Source organism: Henckelia pumila, chromosome 1, assembly GCF_033568475.1.
Source record: "Henckelia pumila isolate YLH828 chromosome 1, ASM3356847v2, whole genome shotgun sequence".
NCBI classification, from domain to species: Eukaryota; Viridiplantae; Streptophyta; class Magnoliopsida; order Lamiales; family Gesneriaceae; genus Henckelia; species Henckelia pumila.
In genome coordinates this window covers 61,998,773-62,008,264 of record NC_133120.1, presented here as the reverse complement: position 1 = coordinate 62,008,264, position 9,492 = coordinate 61,998,773, and positions in this window count along the sequence as shown.

Below are 9,492 nucleotides of genomic sequence, written 5' to 3'. Positions count from 1 at the left end.
AGCCTGACAGAAAATAAAACCGGTCAACCACTGGAAACACAACACTAAGATAATACAACCCAATAGAAGAATAAATACCGAAATAAATTCTTAAATTAGAAACCTCTGGTGGCCCCTGCTACCAAAGCCCTGGTCACTGATCAACCTGATATCGCTCCTGAACTACCTGCAAACATGTCCCATCGAATGGGATGTCCGAGATAAAATCAAGGACATGAGCCATAACGCTTAGAACGTAAAGTACGAGTATACAAGTCTATATAATGCATGCAACATGAAATTATGAATGCTATAATACACCGGGATCAAGATCTGGAACAACATTCTCAGAACACGGGCACCACTAGTGTGCGCACGTTGCTCCGAAGATACAGTGGGTGCCTTACATACTGAACTCCAATCTTGGAATATCATTTGTCCTGGGTAAAACCGCACACGCTGCTCCATCGATACAGTGCGTGTCACACGGTACCAGATCATACAAAAAAACCCTAGGGCTGAGCGACCTTAGAAACAACTTGCTATCTCGAAAGGAAATAAAGGCTCAACATGATATGTCAATGTCGCATATAATTCATGAACAATAATATCATGCATCTCATGCCAAAATAATAATGCAACACATAAATATGCATACTCAGCTGGCTATCTCAGTCATTACTTACGTACCTCAACTACTGGTCTATCATAAAAATGTCTACAATCCAAGCCTACAAGTCAAGATAATATCATATCACCAATACTTATCTAAATTCCTTAAATAGACTACTAGCTATTCCCAATATCTACTAAGAGTATAGACTTATACTTGTATCCATCATCAGCCCACTAATGACGAAGATCCAGTCCCAAGCACAGCTTCGCCACAACCCTGTAGCACCTCTCTATCGCTGGGCCCTTGAGAAGACGACTAAATCCCTAAGATATATAAACTGAACTCTCAGCCACACCTCTAAATACATACTAACTATGAGGGATTCGTCCCCTATTTATAGACCATAATTGGAACGTCCAATCACTAGTTTGGAGCTTCCGAGGCTCTTTGGAACTTTCGATTGCCCTTCTGATCTCTCACCACCGAACGCGTGTCCCTGATTGGGCAACACAATGTTGTCAACACAGTTCGGATCTTCCAAACTCTAGTTCGGAGCTTCCAAACTCTCTATCGTCAAATCATAAATCAAAACTCATACCCTGTTCTAACTAATGGACTTCGGAACTTCAGATCGTGAGTTCGGAGATTCCGGACTCACCCTCCGCTTCCAAACTACAACGCCCCTTCCAAACACTTCGGAAACACCGATCTTCCTAGCCCTCAAGTTCGGACTTTCCGAAATACTTGAGTCCTTGGAAATTCGAACAATTTCCAAACGTACAGAATCCAATTTTCTACTTAATAAACCCAAATTAATATTCCTTGATCATGTTTTAACCATTCTAACATGATTAGTATTTATAATTACTAGAAACAAAATCGGGTTACTACAAAGTTGTTGACGATGCACTACTTGATATGGTTGGCTAGGTGGGCCATAAAATAGGGACACCAGATCTTAACGGATAATACTGTCTCTACTAGGAAAAAATACGGATGTAGGAAAATTATAAGAATGATCTCGAATGGATATGAGACAGCCCCAGAAGTAAAGCACGTCTCTCGCTTGTTGTTGTGCAATAATTGTCCCTGCTGGGTAGAGCGATTGAATCATTGAGCTTGTGTTGCTCTGCGATTTAAAATCATTGAGTTGCACCATTACCACAAGCTATAGTTTTTTGGTAAAACGACAAAAACTCGGTCCTACAATTGGTATCAGAGCCAAGGTCATGGGTTCAACTCCCGTTGATTGCAAGGAGTGCAATTATTGGGAGGGAGATTATTGGGGTGCAATAATTGTCACTATTGGGTAGATCGATCAAACCATGGCATTTGGGTTACTGTGTGGTTTAAAATATTTAAATTGCATTATTATCACCAGTTATAGCTTTTGATAAAGTGGCAAGAGCTCGGTCCTACATCCTTGGACTCATGGTCTTAACAACCTAACTCATCTGGGCTGCCATAAGTAAAAGGAAATAAAATTGCATCTTGAGTAACAACTATAGCTTTTGGCATAGTGGTTAGCTCTTGATTCTCAGCCTTCATCTTGGCCTTCATGATTCGGTCTTCTGCACAGGAAAAATAGGGTCCAACACATAATTGGTTAAAAATGAATGGGGGGATTCAAGCATACACATATCTAGCTAGAGGCCCATATATTTCACCTTTTTTCTTGCAAAATTTGTATTTGCGGAGTATATCATCCTCGTTCAAGATCACAATATTGAAACATCGGATCCTCATAACTGCTATGAAATTTGTTAGATCATAGTTTATCTTGGCTGGGGGATCTCTAAGGGTGAAGTTCATGTCCCAGTCTATATTATGAAGCCACGGTACTGACAACTTAGCGAAAAATTATCTACCCAAACAAGCGAAAACTCAAGGGATTTTTTTTATACATATATATGTCCTTACATATATGCGTCAATACTAGAAATAGTTTTATTTCATGAAATATAAATAGTAATTTTATTGTACTATAGCAATTTGAAACTCACGAAATAATTTAAATAAAATCCATACACAAGTATGCGGTATTTCAGAATGCGTAAATACGTAGATTTTAAATTTCTACCACAAGAAAATCATGATAAAAGTAGATAACACGTGCAAAAGTAGTTTATTACAACCCTCGAATAAAAGTCTCATAAAAGAAAATAATGCGGAAACATGAATACTGCAAAGGTCGCGGGTACGCTAGCTCGCCGCAGATGCTCAAAGGTCCTCGCCGCCAGTCGGGACCACATCATCAGCTACTGAATCAAACTCACCTGCACAATTTAGATCTAGTGAGCCTAGAGGCCCAGCATGCTCTATAATATAGATAGCGAGTACTACTAAATAAAACCACATGCAAGCATATATCATATATGAAAATATCCTGAGGGTTCTAATGCATGCATGATCATAAAATTGAATGCATCATACTAAAACGTAGACATAATCATAACATAACTAAATACATAGCATAAATTATGGCATGCAATAAATCATAAAATCTTTACTTAGTGGGTCCTATCAGTGAAATGTGACCATAAACATAAGCGATTGATCAATCTATAACCAGCATACGCGACGGCGAGGTTCACCCAACCTTAACACGAGAATTCCATACGCCTGTTATGCCACTTCACCCAACTTCCCAAAAATTATTTTCTTCACATGCCAATTACTTAACATTAAAATATATACATGAATCATGAATTAAAATATCAGTTTTTTCATAAAAAATTTTTTGCCCGTAAATATATATTTAATTCATTTTTATAAAAATAATATTCATATCAAAATATTACATATACGTCTATTAAATATATATTTACGAACTATTTAGTTTACCACGGATGGTTCGAGTTGCTGTCCCTTAGCTTAAAACTTAAAACTAGGTCTGGCCTAATTATACTTATTTAATTTATCAAGCCCACATTAATACCTTAAGCCCAAATGATTATTTAACTTAAGCCCTAATAAAATATTTTCTAGGCCCAAATAAATTTACTTAAGCCCATTCATACTTCACGTCCAAACATTTATTGGAACCCAAATAAAAATTAAGCCCAGTTTAATAACTAAAGCCCAAATAATAATTAAGCTCAGTAATACATTAAACTCTTTGGGCCCTATAGTAGACCTAAGCCCAGAACATAAACTTGGACCCTAAACCTATTAGACCCGACCCGGACCAACCTAAGACCCGAACCCGACTCGGACTAAACCCGGACTTGACTTGGACATGGCCCACTAAGGCCAAGCCCAATAAAAAAACACAGCCCATACACAGTATGTACAACCCAGCAGCCCAATACCACGCCAATCCCAGCCCAGTTCTACTTCCCCGTTCGTACCTGCTTGAATCGATCCTCACGGCACCCTGCTCCGGCCGCCCATGGCCGGAGCCGAGCCGGCAGGACCATCCCAATCCTGCAGGTGGTACATGACCCTGCCACGGCCCAAGCCTCACCTAGTATGGCTCGACCGTGAGCCATGATCCTCCCACCCGCGCACAACACCATTTTTTTTTATTTTATTTCTTCCCAGCTCGATCCAACGCAGAAACATCCACCAACAACAGACCGATGCTTCCACTTCTAAAGACTCTAAAGACCCTATCTAGTCACTGAACCAGGGAACCCAACCAGCCGACCCAGCCATGACCGAACACCAGCAACACCGAGCCATCTTGGCCAAAAACGTGAATAATGTGTGCTATTTTCAACACCATGAACATCAAAACCACAAACAAATGCATAAACACGACTTTAATCTCAAACACAGCACATATATCGATCTAAATGGTTAGAGGAGAGAAAATCGAACATGCCTCAATCCGATAAATAAATATATAGAAACGAAGCTGGTGACGTGTCGACCGATAATCCGTAAAAATCTTGAACTTTCGACAAAATTTTTGTGAGGTGTGTGCAAGTGTGTGAAACGGCTATGGAGCCACAGGTTCTTTTCAGAAATGGTGTGTGGGGGAGACGACTAAGTCTAGGGCTCAACACAAGGCTTTTAAATTGATTGGGTCATGGGCTCTAATTGCCTTAATTTTGGGCTTTCAAAATATATATAAAAAAAAAAACAAAAACAAATTTTAACCTTAGACCACAAACAAGATTTTGACCCAAAAATCTTAAATTTTCGGATTTAATGAAAACTCAAATTTAAAAGTGCCATAAAAATCCTTAAAATAGTTCGATTAGGTGAAAAATAAACTTTAAAATATTTATATATATAAAACCTAAATTTTTCAATAAAATAAATCTTAAAATAAATATTTTAGGGTCATAAAAATCCTTAGACAAGAATATCGATAAAACATTTATCTCGATCAGTCGCCGTCCCGTCTACTTGCTCAGAAATAATATTTTCCTAAAAAAAAGTTCATAATCCTAAAATACCCGGATTAAAAAAAATACTAAATAAATTTAAAACAGCTAATCATGATAAGTAAAAGTCATTTAAACCTTTAATTTAAATTATTATTATTTTATTCTATTTAAAAATATTAAATATCCTAATTATGCATACGGTCAACGTACGAGAAAATTCTAGGCGTTACAACTCTCCCCCCTTAAAAGAAATTTTGTCTTCGAAATTGAGCTACGTACCAAAAAAATCCGGATAACGCGTCCGCATGTCAGTCTCAGCCTCCCAGGTGGCCTCCTCCTCAGAGTGATTTAGCCACCGGACCTTGACCATGGGAATAACTCGCGTCCTCAGCCTCTGCTCCTCACGTGCCAAGATTTGCACCGGTCGTTCCTCGAACGACAAATCTGACGCCAACTGCAGAGGCTCAAAATCCAAAACATGTGATGGGTTTGAGATATACTTCCGTAGCATCGAGACATGGAATACATTGTGCACCGCTGCAAGACTGGGAGGTAGCGCTACACGATAAGCTAAGGTACCAATCCTCTCCAAAATCTCAAATGGACCGATAAACCTCGGGCTGAGCTTGCCTCTCTTACCAAAACACATCACGCCCTTCATGGGTGCGACTCTCATAAATACATGGTCTTCTACGGCAAACTCCAGGTCGCGTCGTCGTCGATTAGCATAACTCTTCTGATGACTCTGTGCGGTCCTCATCCTGTCTCAAATCCGCAACACAATATCTGCTGTCTGCTGCACCAAATTCGGCCCTAAGAGAATCCTCTCGCCAACCTCATCCCAGTGCACGGGAGATCTACACCTTCTCCCATAAAGAGCCTCATAAGGAGCCATACCTATAGATGATTAATAACTGTTGTTATAGGTAAACTCTACTAGAGGTAGCATTAACTCCCATGAGCCCTGAAAGTCAGTCACACAGGCTCTCAACAAATCCTCAAGGACCTGAATAACCCGCTCCGACTGTCCATCAGTCTGGGGGTGAAAAGCAGTACTGAACTACAGCTTTGTCCCTAAATCTGGATGAAGAGTCTTCTAGAAAGAAGAAGCAAACCTCGGATCTTTGTCTGACACAATCGAGACTAGAATCCCATGAAGTCTGACAATCTCTCGAATATACAGTTCTGCATACTGAATCATGGTGAAATTAGTCCTTACCGGCAAAAAATGTGCCGACTTGGTGAGTCTATGGACAATCACCCATATCGCGGTGCATCCTCTGGCGCTCCTCAACAATCCAACCACGAAATCCATAGTAATGTTCTCCCATTTCCACTCAGGGATAGGGAGTGGTCGAAGCAACACTGCTGGTCGCTGATGCTCTGTTTTGACCTGTTGACAGGTCAAACTCTCGGATACAAAGCGACTAATGTCTCGTTTCATCCCTGGCCACCAATACAATGTCTGCAAGTCTCGGTACATCTTCGTACTCCCAGGATGAATGGAGTATGGAGACGCATGTGCCTCGGTCATAATCTTAGTCCTCAACTGTCCCAAACTCAGCACCCACATCCGACCTCTGTACCAAACAATGCCATCCTCGTTCGTAAAAAGTAGGCCTCCCTTGGCCTCATCCCTCTGCCTCATAAGAACCAACTGCTCATCAGAAGACTGTTCTTCTCTAAACCGATCTCGTAAGGTAGGCTGTACTGTCAAAGCCACCACATTAGCCTTACCCGGGTGGTAGCTAATGTCACAGTCGTGTCCTTCACTAACTCCAACCATCTGCGTTGCCTCATATTCAACTCCTTCTACGTGAAGAAGTACTTGAGGCTCTTGTGATCAGTGAAAATCTTACACTTCTTACCATACAAGTAGTGCCTCAAAATCTTGAGTGAAAAAACCACTGCAGCCAGCTCTAAATCATGCGTCGGATAATTCTGCTCATAAATCTTTAACTGTCTTGATGCATAGGCAATCACCCTGTCACATTGCATCAAAACAGTGCCTAAACCCAACTTAGACGCATTGGTGTAAACCACGAACTCCTCATGATCCACGGGCATCGCCAGGACTGGCGTAGTAGTAAGAGCTTCTTTCAACCGATCAAAGCTCCACTAACACTCCGAGCTCCAAAAATAATTCGCATCCTTCCTGGTCAAAGCTGTCAAGGGCACTGAAATAAAGGAAAAGCTCTTGATCAATTTCCGGTAATAACCTGCTAGACCCAAGAAACTGCGAATCTGCAAAGCATTCTTTGGAATCCTCCAATTCTGCACGGCTTCCACCTTCGACGGGTCAACATCTATCCCATCTCTAGAAACAATATGGCCTAGAAACGCCACGCTATCAAGCCAAAACTGACACTTACTGAACTTGGCATACAACTGCCGCTCCCTCAGAATCTGCAAGGCTGTCTGCAAATGCTGCCTATGATCCTCCACGCTCCTCGAGTAGATCAAAATATCATCGATGAAGACAATAACAAACTGATCAAGATACGGCTAAAACACTCGGTTCATGAGATCCATGAAAACCGCTGGAGCGTTCGTCAAACCGAAATGCATCACCATAAACTCATAATGGTTGTATCGTGTCCTAAATGCAGTCTTGGACACGTCCTCCTCCCTGACCCTCAACTGATGGTATCCATACCGCAGATCGATCTTAGAGAATACCGAAGCTCCATGTAACTGATCAAACAGATCCTCAATCCTCGTCAACGGATACTTGTTCTTCACCGTCACCCGGTTGAGCTCACGATAGTCAATGCAAAGTCTTATACTTCCATCCTTCTTCTTAACGAAGAGCACAGATGCACCCCAAGGTGAGAAACTAGGGCGAATGAAGCCCTTCTCAAGCAATCCCTGAATCTGCTCCTTCAATTATTTCATTTCGGTAGGAGCAAGACGATACGGTGCCTTAGAGATAGACACAGTACTTGGCAGTAACTCAATGCCAAACTCAACCTCCCGAACTGGCGGAATCCCGGCAACATCCTCCGGGAAAACATCCGGATAGTCACGAACAACATCTACATTTTCCACTAATCTCAAAGACGGCTCTGCCACAACAACCACACTAGCGAGAAATCCATGGAACCCCTACGTAACAACTTCCTCGCACGTACGCAAGAGATGACATGCGGGACTCCGCTACTATGGGCTGCATAGAAGAAAAACGGGTCTCCTCTCACAGGGTTCAATGCTACAGTCCTCATCCGGAAATCAATCGAAGCTCCATTGACCGTCAACCAATCCATACCCAAAATAAGGTCAAACCCTATCATCGGCAAAACCACTAGATCAGCTCTAACCACGTACCCCTCAAACTCCAACTCCAAACCACCGATAACACTGGTGGTAAAGAGAACCTCACCAAAAGGCACGGTAATATCATACCCTGAACTAGACACCTCGGGTACAATACCCACCCGCTCAATAAAAGACTGAGAGATAAAAGAGTGTGTTGCTCCAGAATCTAACAACGCAAATGTCACAAAACCTCTAATACTAATTTTCCCTGCATGCAGAAAATTTCCCAAACAGATATAGACTATACCAATAAGAATAATAATTCATCCCAGTCACCAACAAGATCCAACCCATATATGTAAATCCATAAATTCAACAATTTCAATAAAACTTTAGGCATGAAATTCTAAGTCGCAAGTACAAACGATAGGGTAATTTCCCAAGAAAATCATTAAATAAACAACTCAAGAGTGGCGGCTAATCATAAATGAGGATTACCTGTGATAAGCGAAGTGTCAGGAACAGCCTCCTTAGCCTGCATCACAAACAGACGCCCAGTCGTCTGCTTTTTCTGTGGACAGTTTCTCGAAATATGGCCCGACTCCTTGCAGTAATAACACCTGACCGAACCCACCAAACACTGACCAGAATGGGGCCTCTGGCACTGCCTGCAAAAAGGCAATCCTCCTGAGTTAGGGGTGCCTACTCCTTGCTGTCTCTGCTGCTGCCTGGGCTGACCCTGCGGCCTCTACTGCGGAGGCTACTGCGGTCTCGGGGGATTTTGGCCCTTAGATGACCCAAGATAAGATCTCTTCGTAGGCTGCTGCGAAGACTATCCCCGAGATGGCTGCTGGAATTGCCTCTTCCTCTGATACTCGGCCTGCATCTCTCTCCTCCCTATCTCCGACCGATACGCCCTGTTCACCGCTGCCTTATACGTCGCCACATCGGCCATAAAAACATCATGCTTGATGTCTGGCCTCAAGCCGTCGGTGAAATGTCGAAGCCTCTCTCTCTCATCCTCAGCTATCATGGGTACAAAGTGGCACCCACGCTCGAACTGCTTCACATACTCGGCCACAGAGTGGTCTCCCTGTCGGAGAGTCAGAAAATCGCGGACCAGCCGACCGCGAACATCCTCCGTGAAGTACTTTTCAAAGAACACGGTCCTGAAGTCCCTCCAAGTCATCCCCGCCACAATCCAATCACGGCGCCCTCCCACCAAAGGGCTGCATCATCTTTCAGCATATTGATGGCACAACGAACTCGGTCAGCATCCTGAATCCCCATATAAGCAAAGATCGT